At 41.1% G+C, this 24962-nt stretch overlaps 1 long non-coding RNA gene across 1 annotated transcript in view; it reads left to right on the forward strand.

The window, feature by feature from the left end:
• Window positions 1-13070, forward strand: part of LOC147025815 (uncharacterized) — a 21095-nt gene extending 8025 nt beyond the window's left edge. Inside the window, exons 2-3 of the long non-coding RNA XR_015057895.1 lie at window positions 10899-11027; window positions 12663-13070. This is a non-coding gene — a long non-coding RNA (uncharacterized LOC147025815). The remainder of the gene's footprint in view (window positions 1-10898; window positions 11028-12662) is intronic.
• Window positions 13071-24962: the final 11892 nt, after the last annotated feature.

The following is a 24962-nucleotide window of genomic DNA, read 5'->3' on the forward strand; positions in this document are numbered from 1 at the left end:
AAAGGGGGGGTGGGGGGAAAAGAGAGGAGGCAGGTGTAGGGTGAGTGGGGAGGGGAGGCAGAGAGGATGAAGAATGGGGAGCTATGGGGGGGAGGTGGGAAGAGCGACACCTCAGCAAACGTTGCTATTCACTGCAGGAGAGACAGACAGACACACAAACAGACACACAAACAGACAGACAGACACACAGACAGACACACAGACAGACACACAGACAGACACACAGACAGACACACAGACAGACACACAGACAGACACACAGACAGACAGACATAGACAGACAGACATAGACAGACAGACATAGACAGACAGACATAGACAGACAGACATAGACAGAAAGAGAGTGACAGACATGTGGGAGGAGAGTCCTGCAATTTATTAGGTGAGAGAGAGGAGGGGGCAGTGTGAGAGAGAAGGGTTGGTGGGGCAGAGGAAAAATAAAAGTCAGGTGAGGGGTGGAGTTGGGGTTAGCAAAGAGAACAAGAAAAAGAGCAATCAGAGTTTGCAGACCCTCCTCAGGACTTCTTTTGAGTGGTGTATTTTTCCAGGCTTTAGGGTAATATGGCTGCCAACCATTTGACTCATGATATGATATGTGTGAACCTTTTGTTCCTCATGGACAGGCAGTCATACGTGTAAAGTTTCGCCTCGATTTGTTCAGCTACTTCAGAGAAGAAGATTTTTTGAAGGTTAAAATGATAAAAAAAACATATGGCTACCGAATCTCGTGACTGATGACGTCATTATTTTTTTTTTTATGTGGACAATTTTATCCCTGAATGACCCTCAAAATTTTTCATACTGATCAGATGTGGTATTCTACATATGCAATTATAATGTCATAACGAGGGCCCCTATGATGTCATAAAAAAATCACACTCAATCCCCATCAGGAGTATGTGCCAAGTTTCAATTTTTTCCTTGGTGCAGTTTCAGAGATAGACGTCCAAAGTTTTTCCGTTTTTCCAATATGGTTGCCAAACCACGTGACCTATGACGTCATAATTATCATTGAAACATTCTACATGAGTAGTCGCACCAATGGTGAAAATTTAGTCTCGATCCGACAAGCGGTTGCGGAGAAAAACGTGAAAGTTCTGTGCCGACAAACAGACCCAAATGCAATACCCTTTCCTTTGGTGAGGGTAACCAGAACGACTCTCAGTAGCGCGCATACCTCCTCCGCCAGATTGTATAGTTTACTTCTTGTATCCCACTGATAGGCCGGATCTGAATCCGGACGTGAACCAAAATCTAATCGGGTTGTTCTTGACACCAAACCCACTCATCCACATAGTTTTGTCATATCTCATGTACAACTTTTTGAAACATAATGAAAAGTATAATATCTGTGTGTGTGAGTGGCATCTGCATTACATATGAGCATTTGATGTTATATCTATATATTACTAAAACTCTCATCTTGTATGTATGTATGTTCCCGAAATACAGCCAAAACGGTACAAGATAGCGCAATAATTTTAGGGCCACTCTACTCATCATTCTCCTGCGGTGTGCAGTATCAAGTTTCGTTCAAATCGGGCAACAAAAAAATTATTCAAAAATCAATTCCTGATTCAGTCAAGTACTCTTCGGGAGAATTTGATCAATGCAAACAACCTCAGCGGTATAGTTCGCTGGAGGTATCTTTTTTATTTATTTATTTATTTATTATTATTATTATTTTTTAATGATGTTTTTTTTATCAACCACTGCCACAACGGGAATCCAATGGGTTCACGGGTTGTCCAGTAAAATAATAAAAATTCACGGTCCTGCCAATACACACTCCATAATATTGCTCATTTGAGATGAGACATCTATGAACCCATCGGAAATGGTTACTCTTCTAGTATAAACTAGTGGGGTCAACTTACACATTGTAAGCAATAACAAACCGTGCTTTGGACTCACAGGAATATAAATTTACAGTTATAACGAGGCTCACTTACTTTGCTGCTGTGTTTGAGCCTGGGGAGTAAGGCCTAGGTCACATTTGCTCTTCGGCGAGGATACGGTGGCCGTACACCCTCTGAATTGACAGAAATGTGCGGCGGCCGCAGAGAAACTGAGGTGGCCTCAGGGAGGCCCTACGCCATTTGGCTATATTTTGCAGGCAGTAGGGTCGCCGTGGAATTATAACGCGGAGTTATAACTTTTTTCATTTCTACGTTCGCCGTAGCAATTCGACAAGCCAAGCTATGATGTAGATGTGTTCCACGCCGACCGTACGTAGGGCGTACGGTGGACTTGCGTTATTCGTGTGGCTGCCGTAAGCTCTTCTCAATGAAAAATGAATTTTCCCAACCCCCCAAAAATTACGGCGGCTGCACTATTTCCACGGTCGCCATACGGTGGCCTTGCAGTCTGTGTGACTACCTGCAGGCAATGCAGGGTTGATGCATGGTTCCACTACGCCCGCTGTGCACCTACGTATGGCCTCCGTGGCAGTGCGTTGACCTGCGTCCACCATGCGCTACCGCTGGAGATCGGAGTATAGGTGTTTGTCTATACCGTGGTGCCCCCAGAATTCCAATTTATTTCGTTGCAGGAGGCTGTTCGGATTGCAAAAAGTTCGGATTCCAAAAATATTTTCCCAATAAGAAATGATGGAATGAATTAATCCGTTCTTGGACCCAAAGAAAACCCACTTTCAAGACACTTTAAACTGAAATTCCCCATGTTTAAGGTAAAATGAGATGAGTAAATGACCTTCGGTGGTGGTGTATTGTATGTAAACTGGTACAATCACCACATCCAAAGGTCCACACAGGCTCGTGCTCCGGCCTGGGTTGCGATCGCTCGCGCACTCTGCGAGAGCGCTGCCCCCAGGGCAGCTCATCAATCATGATGCCCGCAGAACCATAATCACTTTCACCAAACGCATCGGGCTGACGTAATCATGGATATTCCAAATTACAACTGGTTTTGCTGTGAAATTCAATCCTTGCCCGACAGTCCGTCACACCACGTGATCGGATTGCTTTTTTTGGTATTAATTAAAACACAAGATGATTAAAAAAACAAACATCACAAATGAAGGTGAAAACACGAGGTAAGGCCTGTCACATTTGGCTCAGCAGCCGGAGGGTCTACAAAATGTACGGGCACTAGTAATTAGAAAGCGGCCGCAGTATTTCCACGGTCACACAATGTAGCAGTCACATATGTTTTTAGCTGCTCATAACAAATCGCCTTGCGGGCACTTTGCGTCTGCCTTGAAAATTCTATAGCTGCCGCAGCAACGCCCTAAGGTCACCGTGCGACATCAAATCAAAGACCATATGGCACCCCCACGTTTTCGGTCTCCACGATTTATAAATACGTCGTGCGGCTACCCGAAAAATAAAAACATATGTGACTGCTACATTGTGTGACCATCGAAATACTGCGGCTGCCATATAATTGCTAGTGGCCGCAGATTTTGGAGACCCCACGGCCGCCGTGGCAAATGTGACCTGGGCCTAACTGCTGAAATCTATCTGTCTGGGTTCTTCCTGACATCTTTGTTCCTTTCACTTTTCTTTCTAATTCTTTTCTTCTTTACAATTCTCTTTATTCATTCTAATTCTTGCTTTTTCTTCTCTTTTATCCATAACTCTCTTTACCTCTCTTTCTTTATCTAACTCTCGAAGGAGAAGTGAATTTTTGCAGAAATTTTTCTGTAAGGCTCTTTTGTTTTTTGGCTGCGCCTGGATGGGTTTGATGTTGGTGGAGTGAAGGCTGAAACCCGAATCCTATCCAAGTTCCTCCTGATGACTCCATCTTTGCCCTTTAATTATTCGGGTTTCTTCTTGGTCTTCCGTTTCATTCATACAATCGCAGTATAAAATCCAGGCTGCAAAGTACAGTACCATAATGTGTATTTATAAATGTATAAACATTTTAATGGAAGTATATGCATTGCATCACTTACCAATGTGCTGCACACATTGCCTCGGGTCGGCCACCTGTGGTGAGCATAAGGCTGCACTTATTTTCAGATGTTTCTCTTTACGGACACTTTCCGATGGTTCTTTGGTTTTCCCAGTGTATCATTTTCTATGTCCGTCGGCACGCAAAATTTTAGCTTTCTACGTCATACGGAAGGTACTGAACATCGATATCAGTTAGTGAGTAATTGGTTAGAATGATTATATCTATATGTATATGATGTTACGGCCACGGGCTTCGGGTCCACTTCGAGGGGGTATCCTCACGGTTCTCCTTAGACTTACTGGGCTTGAGGCCACCAAGCATGAATAACTTTGTGTCACAGTGGGTTGCTAGGTAACTGCAACCGCCAATTATTCACCCACTGGTCCAATGTCCTCCGTCTAATTGCTGTTTAACTGGAGGCCACACGCCCTCCGCTATACACTAAGCTTATCTTCATTAGGCTTAACTAGGGCAGCCAAGCAACCGCTAGTACATACTGCACTCGGATGAAAGCCAATTAATTATGGAATTATAGCCTCCTAGACTAACCGAAATGCGAACAGCGCTGGAGCAATGGGGAAAAGATGAACACAGACAGATTGAAAATGAAGTTCAACCAAAGAGGATTTATTATTTACAGGACAATGTAAAATGCAAGAGTATGGTGATATGCAGCATTTTAATGCACAAGCAAGCAATCAAAAAGGGGGAAGTGCAGTAAAAATGTTGACAAAGATAATGTGTGCAAGCAAATGAAGAGTGCAAGCGAGTACAGGAAAGAAAACTGACGAGAAGCAGAACCTGACTCCGTCTTACCTACTGGCCATACATAAGACATGGGTACCATAAGTCTTAATGCAATGCAAATTAATATGTGAAATGAAAAGCAGGTATACATAAAAATGTGTACTCATAAATGATGTGTTGTGTACTTATTGTGTCGTCTGAAGGAAGACTATGGGGAGGTTGAGTAAGAGGATAGTTTGGTCTTTGCACACGATTCAAACGAGCTTTTGGCATGATATGCAAATTATCCATCGCCCGTGCACCCTGAAGCTCGTTGGTGATTTCTGATTACCTCCTAAGATATGGGGAGAAAAGGGGAAAAACGTATCTAACCCTTCCTTTACCAATCCATTCAATCACATTCAAACCACAACACAAGGGGAAGGGACGACTGAACGTGTGTGATGGAAATAACTAAACTGGGGGACTTGTATGTTGTGTGCAATTCTCTTCCACTTTAGCCACAACAAAACACTTCATTCGGCAAAACACACTGTGTGTGTCGGGGTGGTGCTGAGGTGTCGTCCACCAGACGGCGGTCGCCTCGGGTTAACCTGAGGCAGTCCCTTCGGGTGGGTACCTGGAATGTCCTATCCTTCGGAGAGAGGGATGGGCCAGGCATCCACCTGCCTGGGGGATGGCCAGGCGAAGGCCCCTAGAGTACTGACGGAAAGTAGATACAGCGACGTGCTGTGGCGCATGCTCCCAATGTATGTATGTACTGTATGTATGTACGTATGTATTATGTAACTGTCTCCGGGGCTGGTTCCGAGAACAACAACATACATATGTTTATATATATATATATATATATATATATATATATATATATATATATATATATATATATATGTATACATATATACATACATACATACATACATACATACATGTACAGGGTGGGTCTTTCAAAAAGATTGGCACAATTTTGATTTCCTGCCATTTCTTTGTTTTTTTTTTGACTTTTCTCCTTTTCAGGGTTTGGTGGTATTTGTTCCCTGGGATTTTGAGCTCCATAACACAACTATACCATTGACAGTGAAGCAGAAGACAAAAGTGGTGGCTCACTGCTATGAGACTATATCATATGTATAGACCTGCCGGAGAGGCACTTGAGTGGGAGTTTAAAGTTGAGGAATGTGTCATGGGAAGTGAACCTTTGGATAATGATTGTTGGATCGGAGGCAAGAATGAGATGAATAAGGAAGATGGAATTTGTAAGGAATCTCTGCTGATAGAGAGCTTATGCCAGGATAACAGAGCATTGCGTGCTGAATTGCAGTCATTCAAGAGCGAAGCTTAGAGCGTGACAGAGCTTGAAAAGACGTCGGCAGGAATAAAGTCAGAACTTGACGAACAATCAGAGCAGAATGTAGAAGAACTCCAGCTATTGCAAAAACTCTTAGCTGACAAGACGCAGGATATGAGAACTCCAGGTTTACCAGAACTTGAAGGGGGATGCAGGCTTCTGGGAGTGGATGAGAGAAATTTGGGTCAACCAGATCCTGGAGGGGGATGCAGGCATCAGTCCTGCTGCCTCTCGCAAGAATGTTTACGGACACAGTTCTTGTGGCTCATCTGATTCTTTGTCACCTCATTGAGGGTGTGCTTGAAGTCAATGATTGCACCCAATCACGAACCAGGGTGATTTACAAGATTTTGGAACAATAATTAAATTAAAAAATAAAAATAATAAAACAAACAAATAAATAAAGAATGGAATCCAGGGAGTTTGAAAGCAACGAATCGAAAGGGGTGGTTTAGAAGGATGCGAAGAAAATTAGAGTGGATGACACTCTTCGACCCGACCAACCCGTGACAACTTACACTTAGGGTAAAATGCTTTGATGCTTACTTTTGATGCTTTGATGCTAAAAGTTCAGTTTTGCTAGAAATTGGGACATGTATAATGGGTATGGGAGCGGGTGAGAGTGACTCGATGGTTGGTAAAGGGATTGGTTTGAAAACTAAAGTTGTTTTGTGCAGTTGATGTCTGTTAGGTGTAACAAATTGAGTTATGTTTGGAGAGTGGATACGGATTATAACTTGTAAGCAGGTCATGGCAGTGTAAGAACATGATTACCATTTTTGCATTGCAATGTTTGAGAATTGAATGACAGCGGGGGAGGAAATGAGATGTTGGATTGTGTGGGTGGGGAAGATATGTGGGTCTGCAGGAATGGATCAAGCTCTGGAAGAGCGATGACTGTGGCTCTCCTTGAGGTAATTTGTCCCTGGCAGTTGGTAGTGTGGAGAAATGGAGACCCGTCAGAGAGGAGGGTCTGATTTGGGCGACCAGTGGTAAGGAAATCCCTGGCGACCCGTATGAGGCTGAGAGAGGCTGTATGGTGAGGAGACTCTCCCTGGCGAGGCGTACAGCAAAAGAGCTGTTTGGCTGCCAGGGACCAAATAGTTGAATCTGGCGGCAAAGGAGTCATAAGTAGGGTGATTTGTTTTTGGACTGTGGACACCACAACCGGAAGTGCCCCCATCATCTTTGTTGTACGGTATCCCTCCGCTACCTAGTTGAGGATCACACATGTATGTAATAACATTTAAGCCATGGTCCTGTGGGGTTAGAATGAATGACTGATATTGGGTTTATGTATGAGTGTGTGAGGAAAGGTTCACTTAATCCATGTCACTAACCTGTACTGAAGAGACAGGACTCACAGAAATTTGAAATAGGTAAATTTGGATGGCTCCGCAGGTAATGTTGGGGTATTGTGGCATCCACCGGGGAATGCAGTCTTCAGAAGGAGGTTGTAGAGATGTTAAAAACTTGTTTTATTTTGGTTAAGGTTTTGTCTGCTCTGATAGATTTTTGTGTGTTTTCTGACATTTTCTATGTGGGTCCTCCCCAGGAGTTGTTGTTGTAATGTGGGTCCTTGTTGTAATCGGAGCAAGGAACCAAGAGTTTTGCAAATATTTGAATTGTTGTGTTTAAGGAGTGTGGAACGTTAAAGGAGAAGAGGTAAGTTAGGTACAACTCACAGCCCCTCCTAATTTATTTAATTGGCTAATTAGGTGTGAGTCGGTAAGTGGTAAGGAAGCTTTGTAGGAGCTATGATTCCGGGGGGGGGTACTGTGTTACGGTTGTGGGGGTAGATGGAGGACTTTCATTGGAAAGTTAGGATTAAATAGAGTTGTTTCTGTCCGTGGACGTGTGGGAGACATGTTGTTGTAATTGAGTAGGTTAACTGTAAGCTTAAGTGTTACGTGTCACCACAAGGGGGGTTTTGTGGTGTTAATTAGATAGGGATTAAGGATAAGTTCCCCAGTATGTGATTGCCCCCTCTGACCTATTCCTACGTTTTTGCATTTACAAGTCGGCCAAGAAGAAATGTGTTCTTATAATAACCACAAGATAACAACAAGCGAGCCTGGCGTGCCAAGCAGGCAGAAGACCCTCCTTCCCGGGGTTTTGTACGAGCAAGCCATGCCCCGGAGGTAGAACGGTTGTTTGGTGTGATGTCAGGAGAGATAGAGAAGTGAAGAGGTGGGCAGCTTTGCTGATTCAGCACACGGTCAAGAGAGAACGGGGCAAGGAGATGGCCTGTAAGAACAGGGCTTTACAGCTGGCTTTCCTTCGACACATGAAGACGACGACACGATTCTCGTATTCATGCTGAGGCGAATTGGCTCGCGTACTGAGCAAGACGCTGGCCATTGACTCTTGACTGGTCGTGAGAGATGGACCCCGAAGCCTCGTGTATGTCACCAAAGGGATGGCGCCATTTTGAAAAGCAGTGGGTCGGTGATGATGATCAACGTACGAAGAAGAAGCTGCATGGGGTCTCTGAGCCTTGGTGTTGAATACCGCACATGAATTGCTTGACGTACATTTTCATGCTGCAAGAGAGCGGCTTGGCACCATTTTTTGGGGTGCATCTACACGTGCAGGATGAAGCGCCTCGATTCCAAGTTCCACTAATACCATCTCTGGACAAGCTAAGTGCTAGAAAAAAGGAAGGATTTTCTTTTATTTTGTTTCCCCCTTGTGTGTGTGTGTAGAGGTGCCTTGACTTTTGGTTTAATTTATCTCATGATTATTATTATATCTGAATTATTGTCCCTTGTAAATATTTATATTGTCATTAAATTCCTGCGTTTATTTTAAGTTGATGTGTCCATGTATTTGTAATGGTGTTTGAGTATAAACCCCCCTGTGCATCCATCTATTGCTCCATCGCTCCGCCAGTGCCGCTCCCCACCCCTCCCACACCTGTTATAATCTCTGAGGATCAACATGTCCGCCTCCTAAGGAAAACCGCTTGGCTATCCGGGCTGGTGGTGTTAACCGCCTGTCACCAAAAATTGGGTCGCGGGGTTTAACGTAAGCATGCCGCACCGTGACTGTATATATATATATATATATATATATATATATATATATATATATATATATATATATATATATATATATATATATATATATATATATATATATATATATATATATATATATATATATATATATATATATGTATCTATATATATATATATATATATATATATATATATATATATATATATATGTATATATATATATATATGTATCTATATATATATATATGTATATATATATATATATATATATATATATATATATATATATATATATATATATATATATATATATATATATATATATATACTGGAGTAACGAGACAACCCGTGATCCCGTTGGGTTCCCGTTGTGACAGCGGTTGATAAAAAATCATTTCAAAAAAAAAAAGAAAGATAGCTCCAGCGAACTATACCACTGAGGTTGTTTGCATTGATCAAATAATCCCGAAGAGTACTTGACTGAATCGGGAATTGATTTTTGAATAATTTTTTCGTTGCCCGATTTGAACGAAACTTGATATTGTGCGTCAATGTGAAAAAAAAAATGGAGAAAAGAAAGTCGAATAAATTATTGTTTGTAATCTTCTAAACACAATTTTAGTTATTAATGGACATGGAAGTATTACATCAAAATGGCGATGTTTATTTTATGCTTAAAAATAAATCGTTATTTGTCGAAACTAAATGTTTGAGATTTTAAAATAAATCATTTCAAGAAAAAAGTAAAAAAGATAGGTCCAGCAAACTATACCGCTGAGGTTGTTTGCATTTATCAAATTCTCCCGAAGTTGACTTTATCGGGTATTGATCTTTTTATAAGTTTTTCGTTGTCTGATTTTAACAAAACTTCATACTGCACACCGCAGGCAAATGGTGAGTAAGGTTGGTTGAAAATTTTTGCACTATAGTGTACTGCTTTGGCTGTATTTCGGGAAAATACATACATACATACATACATACAAGATGAGAGTTTTAGTAATATATATATATATATATATATATATATATATATATATATATATATATATATATATATATATATATATATATATACACACACACACACACACACACACACACATATGTATGTATGTGTATTATCATTTACCATGTAAGGACTTTCCAAATTCCATTCTGCCATCGGTTGTCTGCGAATGTCTTTGTAATCTAAATAGTTGATTAAAGTTCCCAAGTAAATGCTGGAAAGCATTTTTCTCTCTGGTCATACATTTATTATAGTCTAGGTTACCCACGATGCCTCGGTCGGCGGTGGGGCACGTGAAAGCTTGTGTTTTCCTTGCTCGTGTGGGTTCCATTCCCATGGCTGCATGGCTGCCCAGGGTGTCATCTTCCGCATGATATAACAAAGCAGTGACCTGTTCAAGATTAGTTCTACGCCAGGAAAAGGTTCAAAATATGAGTGCCCTGTTGTCAACATGGGCCTCCATCACCTCACCACTTGTCTTTTACCTTGTTATCGTGTAAACTGTTCAAACAAATGAACGAATTGTTGCAATTTAGACACTGCCTACTCGTAGATTATTTCAAAATCGTGTAAATTTCTCATTTGTATTTGATCCCTCTCAAACACTCCCTCTCATCAATAAATGCCGTGTTGCCATTTATTGTTTGTGTTCCACATCATGCCAAAAATTGAACAGCCACTTAAAATCACGTTGATGGTCACGTCGCACTTGTGTCATGAGAATTTACCCAGAAAGGTATTTTGATTTTATTATTATTTGGTATTAAACAGCAGTGTTTGGCTTGGTCAGAGCTACAGTATGGAACACTCAATTTGAGCAGACAACTTTTTAAATCCTCATATTTCCTGTTTCACACAGATCTCTCAGTTGCCACGAGCCACGAGCTTTGGTCTTCACATATGCTGAGTGAACAGGTGTAGAGGTGCACCGGAGCTGTGGTGGATCCAACCATAACGAGAGTCACGGTAAACTGGGAATGAACTGAGGGTGGGTCTTCTGGTTTTCCTATTGATGGAATCAGTATTCCTGATGAAACGGTCGAACCATCAGGCCTGAATGCTTGTGTTTGTGTTAAAAAAACAATAAACTCCTGTTGCTTTTGTTTTTTTAGACTTGCCAATCAATGGACAATCTCTATTCAAGTTGTCCAAAGAAGTGCTTCAGATTTTAATTTGTCAATAAAATGCAATATGGAGTAATTTTTCAAATGTACACTATGTATTCAAAGTATGGCAGTCACTATCAACGTAATGGCAGTCACTATCAACATATCTTGAGGATTTTGCACAGTTTTTCCCTGCTCCTTAAACTTACATCCTTCGACGACCAGACTCGACATCCTACCTTATGACTGATGGACCTCGTCCATGTGCACATGTAATGGGTTGCTCTCTGTGGCTTCTTCGCATCTATTCTCTCCTTTTGAAAACTGGTATCCCACAAAGCAGTAGCCAGAGACTTGACTTGTGCAAGCTGTTGAACACAGATTATGACATTTTACTTAAGATTCTTACAAACAAATATTTTGACAATATGATGGTTATCTGCACTGAAGGATCTCTTCCAATCTATCTAGACATAGTTTTGATCTTCTGAATGGTTAGACAGAGATTATGTTCCAGCCTTTCCATTGCAAGTCAGAGAAACTCTCCTGCACCAGGTGGAATTGTCAGCATAGTGAAACAGGGCATTATCCAATGAGATAGAAGGGTCATTAATGTGTAGTTGGAATCCCTCCCTTCAATTGACACCTCTTGATAAAGGAGAGAACAAGACCCAGAGGGCCGTCAAAATGTTCAGAAATCAATATATTCAACATATTACTGGCCTCTGTTTCATATTTTTAAAACTAACTCTAATTTTGGTCTTGCATTAGCAGATCTCTCCATAATCTACTCCTCATCATTCCTGCAGTGCTGCTCAATTCAATATGCTCTTTGCCTAATTCAATGCTTGACTGCCAAGCCAATACAGACGGACAGCTCACCTCCAATACTCCATTCCCCTTTTCTCTCATTGTGCAACTCTTAGAACTTCTGCACAGTCATTTCTGGTATCACCTCAGTAACCTCATGCGATACCTTGGATCCATATGATCCCTTATACTCATTATATGATCTATTTGTAAATATCGTCCCCCCACTCCTCATTTGCTTGCCATTGTATTCCTAATGTCACGAAGATTGCTCATTATCCCTCTGTCATTCAGCTCTTCCTTGAGTCTAGACACCTGTCTAGAATTGATAGATAGATAGACAGATAGACAGATTGATAGACAGGAAAGTAAACTTGAACACATCAGGAACAGTAAATTTATCCAAAAGCTAAATAACTGATCTATATTTTATGATGAATATATATATATATATATATATATATATATATATATATATATATATATATATATATATATATATATATATATATATATATATATATATATATATTGTAAATTATGAGATTATCGAGATTCCAAGCAATTCAAACACCTATTAAGCAGACTGAGCTCTCATGGACTTGTCAGGAGATACCATTTCTAATTACACTTGATGTAATGACTCATAGTTGATGCAATCCTCACGGAATATGCACCAGGAGACCCGAACTCCACCTCTTCTCCAGGTGCGTTCCGCAGGAGGATCGTCATGGCCGGAGGCTCCTCTGCCCCGTACTGTTTAAACAGCTGTGTGTCTTGGCGCGCCTGGGCACAGAGAGCCGTCTTACCGTGTCTGCAACCATCACCAGTCACCCCCATCCCCCCCCCTCTCTCTAAACCGCACAGATTCTTTTGTGGGGCATTCAAAATGTTTTACGAATGATTATGCTCATAATAGTCCAGAAAACGCTAACACTTTGTTATATTTTTCAATTTGATTATAAGTACGTGAAACTAGTAGGAAAGGGATTTCCTTATTAATTACACTGAAAGGGGAAAAAACAACCTTTTCTGGTATCTTGAACTATTTTCATGTTCTCATAAATTATTGAACGCCCCACATAAATACACTTGGCTGTCCTTAAGTACTGTGTTGCTGCTTGCAGTAGCAAAAGCAATTCCACAAAAATGTCAAGATGATGTTATAAATAAAGATGATGACGTCAAATAAATAACATTTGTCATGATTGATATGAACAGTACACACACACACACACACACACACACACACACACACACACACACACACACACACACACACACACACACACACACACACACACACACACACACACACACACACCTATATACCTGATGTTGTGTCATGAAAATGTACATTTCATCATGTTATTAAACTCTTACAAGTCTATTATGATCTTTGGACAATGAGTTGATGAAACAGCATAAATTTCATTTCTCAATCATGTACTTGATGTCTTGTCACAAATTGGAAGAAATTCTATGAACACAATATCTTGTATTGCTTTGTCATGAGTTTAAATGGAAGTTATTTAATCACAAGCAGATGTGGAACATACATTCATCCCATTCTATACAATCCTTCAGTTGAGCAATGTTCAATATTGTATACTGTATACCTATTTGGTTTTGGGCATACATCACCCCAAGTGTTCGGTGGGTTTAGATATTCATGAAATGCTGAAAAAAATGAAATTGAATATTTGTGATACCCACACCCGCACCCTCTTTGCTCTTTAACACCACCCTGCAATGCACTGTGTTCAGTTTCCTGTCCCAACCTCAGGAAGGTAAACAGATGTGAGTCAAGTAAAGCAAACAGATGGTCGAACATGAGAAACAAGAGAAGGCCTTTTTGCCTGTACTGTGGCTATCTTCCAAACCTCCCTGCCTCTTGCTCAGCACCATTCTATGTCACTGTCTGTTTATAAACACAAAATTATTTTGATCCAGTAAAATTTTTTTTGTGATTCATAGTTGATGCAAGTTGAGGCTCATGGAAGAACAAGTGCACTGAACGGATTGAGATTTAACAAGAAAAAAATGAACGAGAGAGAGAGACAGACAGACAGACAGACAGACAGACAGACACAGCACCAACAGCAGAGTTGAAGCCAAGAAAGAGGAAGGCTTGGACAAACAATGGGTGTGGGGAGGAATCAGGGGCAAGAAAGGACAAGATGGATACAGAAGGAAACTCAAAGAAGGGAAAAACTGGAAGTATAGAGGGAGAAGGTCTTGGGGTGGGTGTGGAGGTTCGCGAGGGTACAAAAGATCATGGTATAGATTGGGGATGATCTGAGATGGTGGTGAACAGCTGTCTTGATGACCTGGAAGGAGGAATAAAATTGAAGAGAATGTGGAAGTTGGTTCCACGGGTAGATAAAAAGGGGTACAAATTGGTGGAGGTGAGCTGTGATCCTAGTTTTAGGTAGTTTCACCAGAAGGGGGTTGATGGTGGACTGTGTGTGCCCTAAGAAACCTGGGGTGAATGGGGGAGGGGAAACTAAGCACAGAATGAGCAGACAATGCAAGACCAGAAAGGAGGTGGTAGAAGGCAGAGAGACCACCAACCTGTCTGCAATGGAAAGTGATAGGACCATAGACTCAGCCTCAACATGGGAGATTCCAATAATCTTGGAGGCCTTTGTTTCCACGGTGTCAAGCCAAGCAAGATGTGATGCAGGGGAGCCAGCTTAGGGGGTGAGAGTGATACTCCATCAAGCTGTGGATGAAGGCCTTGTAGGTGGATAGGAGTTCAGGTGTGCCAAGGAAGGACTTTGTATGATGGAGGATGCTCAGACAGTGACTGGCTTTGGAGGCCAATTTTGAAATGTGGTTTGCCTAAGAAAGATCATGGCTGATGGTGAGATGCAGGAGTGTGAATGACTGAACTTCCTCAAGAGGATTATTTAAAAAGTAGATGAGGGGGTTGGGGGGAGTTGCCATATGGTCCTTTTGGAGAGAGATCGTGAGAGTGAGAGATTTGTCAGGATTGAAAGACATATTCCAATCGTTTGACCTTTTTGTGATTTTGGTCAATGTCTGAAGAAAGGGAAGAGGCTGTAGCCTTCCTATCTGAAGGATGAGGAATGCCACGACAGAGTGGAGTCATCAGAAAAGAGATAAAGAGGATTTTCCAGAGAGTCAGAGAGAAATCATTGATGAAGTACATGAATGGATTGGGCCCAAAACACTGCCTCGGGGAACTCCAGCCTGGACAGGGAGAGGAGATGAAAGGATTCCGTTGAGTGTTACACGTTTGCTATGACAGTAGAGGAAGTCAGTAAGCATGGGTGGATTTGGCCTTGGACGCCATACCAGGAGAATTTGGAGAGCAAGTTGGGATATGCCAGAATGTATCGAAACCTTTAGATATGTCCAGAAAGACAGCCCTGATCTCATGTCTGACATTGAGGGCCTCCATCCATTGTTGGGTGAGTAGAAGCAGCTTGTCCAAGGTGGAGTGACCTGATGTTAAACCACATTGGTGATCTGACATGAGATTATTGGAGAAAAGGAAGGATTTCATGTCAACTCTGATGATGGAATCATGTCCGGTACACCTTGCTGATGTTCTTATCCAGTATTATTGACGTTCTCTGTTTTGTTGTACACTATTACTGTTTATATCCAGTATTATAATATAGTCCCCTACCAGCTTCACTGGAGGGGACTATAGGTTTGCTCTCCGTCTCTCCATCCGTCTGTCCATCCGTCCCACCTGTGGTTTTTCCGACTTTTTTCCCCCGTAGCCTTTAAAATATTGAACTGAAACTTGTTGCATGGCTTTATTATGATAAGTTACAGAACAAGTTCGAGTTTCAGGTCGTTTCATGAATTTTTCACAGTTATGCCCATTTTGGTCTTAGAAAATATCACATCGGTAGGGGGAATGTATTGCAATGCAATTCTCCCTCTTATTAATGTTTATTTTTTTATCAATTATTATTAATACTTTTTATAAAGTATTATTATCCCGCCCCCCGGAGGGAGGGAGCGGGATATTGTAATCGTCCGGTTTGTTTGTCTGTTTGTTACTTACGAAATCTAAAGATTTTGTAAGTACTGTATATTGATGACTTCTGTCCTCTGTTTGTTTGTTTGTGTGTGTGTGTGTTTGTGTATTTGTGTGTTTGTTTGTAGGCACAATAACTCGAGAACAGAAGAAGCTACCAATGTCAAATTACATCACTTGATTCAGGAGGGTGATGGCTAGCACTGATTAGATTTTGGTCAAAATCGGTCAAAGGTCAAGGTCACAGTGAGGTCAAACATAATTCTGTAAATTCATGTGGAGAAATGGAGTATTTTTGCTTCGGTCGACGTTACGAGTTCGTTTTAACTTCGATTTTAATTTTGTCTTCGGTTTTTGCGATCGCTTAAGACGATTAACACTCGGTTGTTGAAATTCTGGTAAAAATCAGATGTTTGGAGACGTTTTAAGATTGTATAAAAAATATTTCACTCGCCGCGTCACGGCTCGTCACGTGGTGCAGCGCGCTCGAGCAGACGCGTCGTTGAGTCACATAAAGGTTTTGCGTGTGCGCACTGATGGTGTTTTCGATAAAGATGGTGTTTAAAAGTAATTTTTATCCCAATAAAGGTTATCGTTGCATGCCTGACTCGCTAAGCCGTCGGATTATGTAAAGATTGTTGGTGGATGGCCGAATATTACGGTTTTGTGACTTTGATAAAATAATATTAAATAATTGCGTGGAGAAATGGAGATTTTTGCTTCGGTCGATGTTACGAGTTCGTTTTAACTCGGATTGCAATTCTGTTTTCACTTTTGGTAATGGCTACGTATGCTTAATAGTCGGTTGTCGAAATTCTGGTAAAAATCGGATGTTTTATGAGAGGTTTGGTACAGAATCATCGCAGAAACTTCTGGTTTGCGTCGCTACCTTCTCCAGAGACAGCTTTTATTTGACAAGGTCAGAGGTCAAGTTGACAATTTCGTAAGTACCAGTCTATGACTGCTTGTTTGTTTGTCTGTCTGTCTGTTAGCAACTTTACGGCAAAACGACTTTAGCAAACACTATCAAATTTAATCCACAGGTGGGCAATGAACATTGGACGACCCCATTAACTTTTGGGTCCAATTGGATCAAAGGTCAAGGTCACGAAAAGATCAAAATTGTTCTTCGCTCATAACTTCGTCAAAAATGATCTGATTTACTTCAAACTAAGCTTATAGTGAACCTCATTCTATTTGTCACTTATAATCCTACCCATTCCTATCGTGAAAAATGCATATTTGTGAAGATCGGTAGGGTCCGAAGTTTTGGGGGTCATGGTCATCGGTCAAAATTACAAATTTTCCATTATAAATCAAAAAAGGTTCGGAATATGCGTGTTTACTATGGAAGACATATATCAAGTCCTTTATTGGCTTTAATTTGACACCATGACCTTTGACCTTACGTGGCCTTGAAAGGTTAAAATCATTTTACGGTCATAACTTCGTCAAAAATGGTTTAATTGACTTCAAACTAAGACTATAATATTCCTTATTCTATTCCTTATAATCAACATTCAGGTTAAGGATGTATCAAATTTAAATTTGATCCCCAAAATAACTTTGTGCCTTAAATGGGTGGGATTTGTTGTGCCTGGCACCACTTGTTAATGTTTTTTTTTGTCTCATGCCCCTCTGACAAGGTTGGGGACAAGGGACATTAAAAGGAGTTCTGTCCGACGAACTGATCATCCACCATGTATTTTTTTGTATGCAATATTTCAAAAACTGTTGAACATTTAGCTTTCATATTACACAGATCTATTCCTCATATCACCCAAAAGGCAGGGGACCTAGAGTATCAGCTCCTTGTTATCCATTATTAGTCCCCTACCGGTTTCACCAGAATGGACTATAGGTTTGCTCTACGTCTGTCCATCCATCTGTCTCTCCATCTGTCTGTCCCTCATTTGGTTTTTCAGACTTTCATTCCCATACCCCTAAACATATTCAACTGAAACATGGTACATGGCTTTTTTATGATAAGTTGCAGAACAAGTTTGAGTTTCAGAGAGTTTAGTCAATTTTTCACACAGTGATGCCCTTTTTGGACTTAGAAAATATCACATCGGTTTCTCAGTTCATATTGGTACCTTGTTTTATTTTACACAATGAAAGTACCGATCCTTGGTTCAGATTGGATTGCAAAATTTTCCGACCGGGGGGGGGGGGGGGACATCCTCTTCTCAGACCCTCCCCCATCCCAGACCGTTCCTTCCCTCCCAGACCATCACCTCGCTCTGCGAGCCCACCCCTCCCAGGCAACCCCCACACCCAAACCACCCCCACACCTCCCAGCCCCCAATACCTCCCAGAACCCCACCGTCACTTCCCTCCCTCACACCAAGGGTCCTTTAAATCCTCCCTCATTTACTTCTCTCATTGTTGGCAACTATGCAAACAGCTTAATCGGGGACGATTGGTGTCTGCGCAAATAGCACCCTACGTCCGGTGCAGTGATCGCTCAGGCTTGAACCCCCATTTGCGTGTCCGGTGTGAAGGAGTACCAGCAAGTAGCAGAGCCGGCTCAGATGTTCCACGGAAGAATGGTGGCGTCTGCCTCAGCGACTTGCCTTGTATGCATCAGTAACCTAACCAACTCATCCACCTAGTTTTGTCATAACTCGTCCACAACTTTTTGAGATATCATGCTCTGTATCATTTTTGTCCCCATCTCTCACTGGTGAAGAATCGCTTTGAAAATTAAATAATCCTCTGATCCGGATCTGGATTCCGATCTTCACCAAAATGGAATCGATTCTTCCTTGTCACACACCCAATCTGCCCACCAAGTTTCATCCGAATCCGTTCATAACTCTTTGAGATATTGTTCCTATATATTGTTTTTAGCCCAATCATTACATGGTTTAGAATCACTTAAAAAATTCTTGTATCCGAATTTGGATGTCCACCCAAATCTAATCAGTTTGTCCTTTTCAAAAACCCGTCCTCTCCACCTAATTTTGACCGAATCCATCCACAACCTTTTGAGATATCATGTTCACAGAAAAACAGACAGGGGTGAAAACATAACCTCCACCCACTTTCGGTGGCGAAGGTAACAAGAGTGTTCATAGAACTTGATACTCTGCACAGTGTTCAAATATTGGTTCACGAGCGCCAGCCAGAGTGACCACTATATTCGTTATGTCTGTGTGTCTGTACGTATGTCTGTCTGTCTGTCCAGAGCACAACTTCGTGGGACGTGATCCGATTTGGATGAAACTTGAATATGATGTTGATATCAATGCCTGGTTTTGTCTTCCTGGCGATGGGCATCCCACGCCCATTGTGGACGTCCCACGCCCATTGTGGGCGGAGCCATTCCCACTTGTAATTTTTGATTTTTGGTTCACGAGCACCAGCTAGAGTGACCACTATATTCATTGTCTGTGTATCTGTCTGTCCAGAGCATAACTCCATGGGCTTTGATCCGATCTTGATGAAACTTGGTTATGTGTTCGATATCAATGTCTAGTTGTGTTTTCCTGGAGGAGGGCGTGCTACACCCATTGTGGGTGGAGCCACACCCAAAAATAGCCATTTTTGGGAGGTAGTCGGATTAAAAATTAATCTTCTCCAAGGGGATTTAATGAATGGAATGGGTTCTTCGGTATTTGAATAGCAAAATGAATTATCTATAACTTGTCATTGTCCGATTTTTCATTTTCGTCCCAAGGTCAAGGTCACAAGGTCAAAAACTTAGAAAATTGCGAATTTTGACATAAAAATCATACGACCGCCCAAACTTTGAGAGCTCGGATGACAATATTTTTTATGCATAATCTTGAGATCATTCCCCACCTAAAGCCTTGAAACCATTTTGCTGTATCTCGACCACCTTGCCCGTGGAGCCCCCTTCAAGTTTGTTTTTACGTTGATTTCATCAAAGTATGGATAATCTGAGGAGTGTGAAATGCCATATAGCCAAAATGACGTTATATTGTTCCTGGAATGTTCCAGAGGAAGTTTTGCACCAAAGGTCATAATCCTTGACCTTTGACCTTTTAAAGGCCACAAAGGTAAAATTTTCAAAGTTGTGGGAATTGAACCGGGTTTTCGACCTTCTTTGACGAACTAACTCCAATAAGCTATAGCACATATCCTGTTTCCTTATTTTAATGTCCACAACATTGTTTTGTGACCTATTAAAGGTTATTCAAAGGTCAAATTTTGAAAATTGTTGAACGAAACCGGGTTTTCGACATTTTGCAGCTAATAACCTGTCTCGTACCACATCATGTTGATCATTTTTATAACTTGGTGAAAAATTATCACATCGTCTCATCCTTGACTTCTGAAACAATAAACATCGTCAAATACCGCTCGTGAACCATCGTTGCCTCCCGGCTTGTTTAAATAATTATTTTTTGTTAATTGAAGAATTTGTTTTTCATTTCAAAGTTGTGGTTTACAGTGTGTGAATGTAGATGGAAAATGTCTGATTTAATGCAATTTAATTCCAGGCTATAAGGCAAAAGAGGTGAAAATTTCGAAAGGGGGTGGAGACTTTCGAAAGGCACTGTATATAATTTCAGAAATGCTGGTTTGTGTGTTTTTTGTTTGTTTCTTTGTTACCCATGCATGTGAAGAAAAAAGCAGGGTTAGGCAATTGGTTGATGTCCCTTTTGTTTGTGATTAAGGAACAACTTATTTAAATAGAATGTTATATTTTGAACACAAATCGGAACATGAATAGGAAGACAAGTTTCTCATTTAACCGTATATTGGCTCAGAATTTATCCTGACTGTACATGTGCAGAGAAGAGTGAGATAACATTTTTAATCTGTCTGCCTGTCTGTCAGTCAAATAGAATTGAAAATCATTCCAAACAGGAAACTTCGCTTTTAAGGATGTTATAAAGGACACAAACGACAGGCATGAATAACAAATGTAACGTGTTAAATAGGGTGATGTAATGGACTCCTGGTAAAATTGTAGCAAAACCCAGAATGAATTTATTTATATGCCTTTAATCCATTATTTAAATTGAATTATAGACTTGAACACTGTAGAACACAAATCACCTTCATAATACATCCAAGAGCCATGCTATATAATCGATATATAGCACGAGTTTAATCTGATCGTTACCCCGCACATGTGTGATGTCACAACAAGACTGCACATGGTGTTGTGGAGCTGGATGGTGGTTATTGGTGGTTAAGCGTTCGGGGTGGTAAGCCCGTTGGTGTTTCGGAGCTGCATGGTGAATGTGCTGACCGAGATGTTTTTTTGTCCAAGGCATCAACTGGGGCCATGCGGTTGACTTCTTCTTGTTCAGCGTCGTGCTGTATGCAGAGTTGGCCACACCAGCACACTTGCTTGCTTCATGCAGGTCTGACTACATGGAGAATGAGCTTCATCCTTGGATCATTGCTAATGGTGGGTGGTTTCCTCCATCTATTGCTGGAGAGCTGTTTTAGCTTCTGGTGGTGCTTTACTCCACTTAGGGCGAGGCCAAGGAGCCAGTGGGTTTTGCGTGGATTGAGTTGGGCCAAAGATGGCTGCTCGGCTAGTTTTGCCATTGGCTTGGGTGTTGGGCGGGATGGCAGGGCACCTCCCCCTGTTCCCTTTTCAAGACATGCACTGTGCTGCTGCTGCTGCCAAAGCCATTTTTGTTATGAAATGGAATTTATATTTGGTATTATCTGCTTGTTTTTTAGGATTGTGATTCGCATTTTTAAAATAGGTGCAGTACTGCATAAATGTACTTCGTGAAACCCATCCATGAAATTATCATCATGGGGCCAATGGTCCAACAAAGATCAATATCGATGATGACGATAACGATGACGATTACAATGATGGGGCAAGGCATGTGAGAGGGGACAGTATCGGGATGAAGAAGAGGCTTCCGATATAGCTATGTACAATGCCGATTGATGCTGCATTATATGATATGAGGAGGAGATTGGGACCATACTCTGTGCAGAGCATTGGTGCTGCTTAAGCAGTTTCCTTGGATATTGGGTACAATCCTGGACGGGTCGCCACTCCGACACAGGATACCAGCATGCTGGCACTCAATTTGTTGACCTCGGAAGGATGACATGCAGAGTCAACCCCACCTGGTATTAATTCAACAGCTGAGCAGGATTTTAACTCAGGACCCTAGGATCCAAAGCCTGCCACCCAAACCATTAAGCCAACACGAGGCATACGATATGGTGAAAAATAAATCCTACATCTCCTCAACTGTGACTCAATGTTGTCTTATTACAGTGTATAAGGGTGATGTATAAGACTGCTTCAGTGGCGCTAAACTTCTGGATTCTTTTAAATAATTTTTAAGATCAGTATTTTATTAAAATTTAAGTCTTACAAGCCGGGAGGCGACGATGGTTCACGAGCGGTATTTGACGATGTAGATTGTTTCAGAAGTCAAGGATGAGACAATGTAATAATGTTTGATCAAGTTATAAAAATGATCAACATGATGTGATACGGGTGACAGGTTATTAGCTGCAAAATGTTGAAAACCCGGTTTCGTTCAACAACTTTTAAAATTTGACCTTTGCATAACCTTTAATAGGTCACAAAACAATGTTGTGGACATTCAAATAAGGAAACAGGATACGTGCTATAGCTCATTGGAGTTAGTTCATCGAAGAAGGTCGAAAACCCGGTTCGATTCCCACAACTTTGAAAATTTGACCTTTGTGGCCTTCAAAGGTCAAAGGTCAAGGATTATGACCTTTGGTGCAAAACTTCCTCTGGAACATCGAAGGAACAATATAACGTCATATAGGCTATATGGCATTTCGTACTCCTCGGATTATCCATACTTTGATGAAATCGGCGGAAAAAAAACAAACTTGAAGGGGGTGCCACGGGCAAGGTGTTTGAGATAGAGCAAAATGGTTTCAAGACTTTAGGTGGGGAATGACCTCAAGATTAATCATAAAAATATCATCATCCTCGCTCTGAAAGCTTGGGTGGTCGTATGATTTTTATGTCAAAATTCGCAATTTTCTAAGTTTTTGACCTCGTGACCTTGACCTTGGGACGAAAATGAAAAATCGGACAATGACAAGTTTTAGATAATTCATTTTGCTTTTCAAATACTTAAGAACCCATTCCATTCAGTCAATTCCCGAGCAGAGGATAGATTTTTAATCTGACTACCCCCTAAAAATGGCTATTTTTTGGGCGTGGCTCCACCCACAATGGGCGTAGCACTGCCTCATCCAGGAATACACAACTAGACATTGATATCGAACACATAACCAGGTTCCATCAAGATCGGATCAAAGTCCACGGAGTTATGCTCTGGACAGACAGATACACAGACAGACACACAGACAGACACACAGATAGACACACAGACAGACATAACGAATATAGTGATCACTCTGGCTGGCGCTCGTGAACCAAAATACAAAAATTTAATATCTTAGTTAGATAAGTGTCCACCCCCTTGAGTTAATGCCTGATTGAAGCTCATTTAACAGCAATTATAGCTGTGAGTCTGTTGGGATATAGTCCGGGAGCCAACCTGTGTACGAGGCTGTTTTAGGGTTGGACCTTACAGCCTCTGCTATAAAATTTTACACCCCCAGGATGTTTAGATATATGTTTGCAGTTCATGAAAACCAATGTTGGCAATTCATAAGCTCTTGCGAAAAATTTTGGCGGACGTTTTTGTTTGAGGAAGATTTGAAAAATTTGATAAAACAGCAATTGTCAATAAAATTTCTAAAAAAATTAAAAAATCACATTCATGAAAAATAAATGTGAACTAAATGTAAGAATTCAATCAGTGCATTGTAAAATGACAAAAAAAAATTGCCTTTGTGGAAGTAAACCTCATAAAAGTACATAATTTTGTGAAAAATGCCTTAAAAATAACGTTTTTTGAAGATGGCCTTTAGAACTTTTCTTATCATAGGCAGATGCTGCATTAGAATACTAATTTCTCTTAATGTGATATGAACATGGTATCCATGGCTAATTAAAACAGCAAATTTGAGTGAGTTCTATCAATTTTTAAAGAGAAAATTAACATTTTTGTCAACCAAAGTTACCCCTACCCCCAAAATCCTCTTACTCTATTGAACACAGTTCGGTTAAGGTTTGCTGGATCCAGGTTGGGTACTTCACAGTTCACTCTTCAAAGGAAAATTCAATGGTGTTTGGAGTGACATGGCCCTGGAGCAGACATACAACAATGAAGGGAAGACATCTCTGTTCAAAGGCATATCTCAGGCACCAGCTGCTCGAGATAAATATGTGAAGACAGCACCATTTCTCACAGCTGTATCAGAGAACATAAAGTCTATGGCTAATCTAGGCCAACAGGAATCTACTCATCATGGAGAAACACAGAAGCAGGCAACAGAAGAACATATGCATGTTGAGGAGATCAAGAAAGTGATATGCCAGCAGATGATAAACCCATTCCAGTGTAACAACCAAGTGGATCTGCTCAATAGAGCAACTGGTGAGAAGGATGCTTCAAAAGACTTGGTCCATGCTCAAGCTAAGGGCATGGAAGCCATTATGAAAGCAGAAGAGGTGGTCTCTATTAAGATTGAACCACTGAAGCTGGTAACTTTCTCCTCACAGAAGAAATCAAACCCATCAAGGAAACAGAGTTTAATCAGGATCTATCAAGATGAGACTGCAGCTACACGTGTGCTGTGTTTCTATCGAGATGCCGACCCAGTCACAAGACAGATTGCATTTTCCCATGAGTGGACAGACTACCCATCATCCCTGTTTGAGGTTGATCCACGCTTAGCACAGGGGTTTGTAATGCGCAAAGGCAACAAGTCTGATTTCGTGGCAGTGCTAATTGCTGAAGCTGAGCAGGATGTTGTTTTACAGCTGCCATCATTACCACAGAGTGACCTATACACAGTTTATCTGGTAGACACAATGGCATTTGTAAATAAATACCAAAAAATGGGTGTGAAAACATTTGGTGAACTCCCCCAGCTGTATCTTCGCAAGCTCCTGCAGTTGAAACCTGAAATGTGCAAC

The sequence above is a fragment of the Eptatretus burgeri genome, chromosome 5, assembly GCF_056783735.1.
Source record: "Eptatretus burgeri isolate ZD-2024b chromosome 5, Ebu_testis_v1, whole genome shotgun sequence".
Taxonomy (NCBI): domain Eukaryota; kingdom Metazoa; phylum Chordata; class Myxini; order Myxiniformes; family Myxinidae; genus Eptatretus; species Eptatretus burgeri.